We start from the raw sequence: 3575 nt of genomic DNA on the forward strand, positions 1-3575 counted from the left end.
TGATAGCTAGGGAGGGTTAGGGCATGACAAGGAATGAAAAGGTGTGCTAACACATGTTGGACAATATCAATGCATGTTGAGGAGTGTTAAGGAGTTCCAAGGCATCACAAGGGAGAACTAGGTCAAAATGCATGGAAATGAACAAATAAGAGTGTGTGCCAGGGAGTGTTAGTGAATTCAAGTGTGCTAAGGACAAAGTGTGTTAGGAGAAGTTCATAATAGGATTTACAAGAGACAAACCTACGGTTGCGATAAGGGGATTGACAAAGTAGTTTTAGACAAAGGGAGACTTTGTGCTAGGCACAACACTGTTTTTCCTTTAGCTATTATTTTTATATGACATGTGGCACATTTTGGCCAAATGCTCATGTTTTAAACTATTTTAGACAATTTCATATTGTACATTATTGTGTATAAGTTTTGGGGCACTCAGCTTGTGCCAACTTATATCATGTGTGTCTTGTGCATCTTGTGGTTCTTGCAAACTCTTAGTTAATGCTCTATTGTTTATATGAACTGGACATACATGTCAAATATTGTCTGTGTAAGCTATGTGGCTTAGTTTTTTTATGGCCATGGCTAGATGTGATCCTTGTATTAGTAAGTTATTAAGTGGGACAAGTTGATCTTGGACATGAGTGGCCTAATATGATTTATAGGCAGTTCTTAGGTGAACAAGGCACAATCTACTTGTAATAGGTGCAATTGGTCAAGCTATTAAGGTTGAAGCAGGTCAATGCCACATGAAATGCAATAGCTAAGGACTTGATTGAGTTCCCAAGTCGTGTAAAAATGTAAGGCTAGTTGTGAGGGTGTGAGTGCCAAGGCATGCTAGGGAGTGTTAGCATGTGCTAGATAGTGTGAAGGCATGTCCAATATGCCAATATGTGTCATGTGCTAAGGCATGCCAAGATGTGAAAAGGTGTCACAATACATGTTAAGGGTTTTCAAGGAAACAAAAAGGAGAAACAAGTTAAACTTAAATGAAATGAACATATAAGAGCATTAATAAGTCATAAATTTACCTTTTCCAAGAGGTTCATTCTAGTCACATCAACACTAGGTGCCAATAGGTGCCAAGTGCCAAGTGTTAGTACATTCTAAGTGCCAAATATTCCTCTGTTACTTCTCATCTACTTTCCAATAGTTGATCTCAAATAAATTTTAATATTAAACCATGCCAAAGCATACCAAGGCATCTCAACGAATGCTAGACATGCTAAGACTTGCCAAGTGCCAACACGTGCTAAGTGCCAATGTGGGTTAGGGAGTGATACACATGTTATGAAGTGGAAGGGCATGTCGAAGAGTGCTAAGGTGTGCCTGAGAGTGCTAATGCATATTGAGGAGTGTCAGGGAGTACTAGGGAAACACAAGGGAGCACTAGGTCAAAATGCATGGAAGTGAATGAATATGACGGTGTGTCATGAAGTGTCAATGAGTGCCTGACATGCCAAGGAGGGAGTGAAAAGGTATGCTAAGCACTAGTAAGGCATGTTATGGAATATCAAGGCATTTCAAGAAGTGTCAAAGTGTGTTAGCGAGTTCCAGTGTGTGTTAACATGTCCTAAATAGTGCTAAGGAATGCCAAGACATGACAGAAGCTAATGCATCCTAGGATGTGTAGGGTGCCAAGGTATGCCAACATGTTTCAAGGAGTGTCAAGGAAACATAAGGAAGAACCAAGTTAAAATGCAAGGAAATGAACACATAAGAGGGTTAATAAGTCAGGACTTTATATTTTTCAAAAGGGGCATGCTAGGCACACTAATAATAGGCTCCAATACATGCCAAATTCCAATTTGTGCCAAGTGGTAATGTATGTTAATGCATGCCAAATTGTGCCATGGCATGCTAGGTACTACAGGGCATGCCAACACATTCTAGGAGAGTGTTATGCTATGCTATGGCCTTCCAACATGTGCTTGGGTGTCCTATTCATGGTAAGATTTTCTAGGTACAAAGATGTTCCAATACATGTGAGGTGCCAAGGAATGTTAGTGTGTGCCAAAACATGTTAAGATGTGCAAAGAGTGTTGAGGAGTGCTAGGTCTCTCTCATTAATAGAATTGACAGAGCCTGATTATGTATTAAATAATATAGTTCCTACACACACTAGTGGAACTTTATCTAAAGGGAATTTGTTAGATAATAAACCTAATAGAGATGAATCATGTGTTGACTCATAGGAAAATAATATTCTCATTACTTGAGGGAAATGATACACACTAATTACTTCTTAACAAATTGACTGAGTCTAACCACTATGACCTTAAACTAGTTAATGAAAAAGACTCCACAAAAATGGTCTTAAATCATTATCTTTTGACAAAAAATATAGTAGCATGCACATCGCGTCATAAAAAATTCATTGGAATGATCAATGATGACGAACATTTTTTGATCGTCATCAAAAGTAACCAAAAAGAGCATTGGTGAGGGTCAATAAAAGATCATCACTAGAAGTGTCACCAAAGGGAGAATTAGTGACAGACCTTTAACAACCCTCACCAAAAGTGTCACTAAAAATGGCTTTGGTGACATACCTTAAAGGACCATCACTATATACACTTACAAAAACGCTTCTTTAAGGACTGTCACCATATGAGACATTGGTGACAGACCTTAATGGTCCATCATAGGCATGCCCCTCACCATTGACCTTTTTTCTTGTAGTGAGACCCGGTAGCATAAAGGCAAATCTTGGGTGGCATGGCATGTTGATGTGTGAGATGATGTGGCGTGGGGTGACGTGCATTAGTGTGCACAATGGTGTTGAGGTGGATACTAGGTTCTAGACAATGGGGAGGTGATGTGGATGGGATAAAATTACTAATATCAAAGAAATCCCTATCAAATAGATACAATTTATCAGGACTTTGGGATATCGGATGATCGAGATTTTGGGAGATCTGGATATTGGCTATCAATTTTTCCCCCCTAGTATTGACATAATATAATAACAACAATTAGCTATTGAACACTTTTCTATCACTTTTCGTAAAACCCATTTGTTATAATTTATAAAGATTTCAGGGATTATGGGTGTTGGTTGTTGAGCTTATAAGAATTGCTATGTTATCCAAATTTTAACAAGACCCGATAATGTTCTATGGTAACTTTTGAGACCATTCCAATTATTTAATATGAAAATTATATTAAATCCATATGTGAGTTGGGTAGGATGATGTGTTTATACGTGATGGTGACACATTAACTAGGAATGACACATGTCAGCTATGTGATAATTAACATGGTGTTGTACGGTGGGGACACAGGGACAAGGAATGCCACATGTCTTTTACATGGTAACACTACAGATGCTAATGTGGCACTTAGAAGGAAAATTTTCAAATGGGCATAACTTTGTGTCTAGAGCTCAAATTTGGATAAAAATTATATAGTTTGAAAGCTCTTGGGGAATTGAATATGATGGGGACATTAGGGGATTTTTGAGGTCTAAAATGGGCCTCCTAAGAAAAATGTACAACCAAAATAAACTTTATAAGAACCAACAGGATTCAAGATGATGATGTCAACCATGGGGGATGATTCACAATTTTTGGAGTAAAAAA

Source organism: Pinus tabuliformis, chromosome Q (genome assembly GCF_031772625.1).
Source record: "Pinus tabuliformis cultivar Carrire ecotype Pingquan chromosome Q, CPIR1, whole genome shotgun sequence".
Taxonomy (NCBI): domain Eukaryota; kingdom Viridiplantae; phylum Streptophyta; class Pinopsida; order Pinales; family Pinaceae; genus Pinus; species Pinus tabuliformis.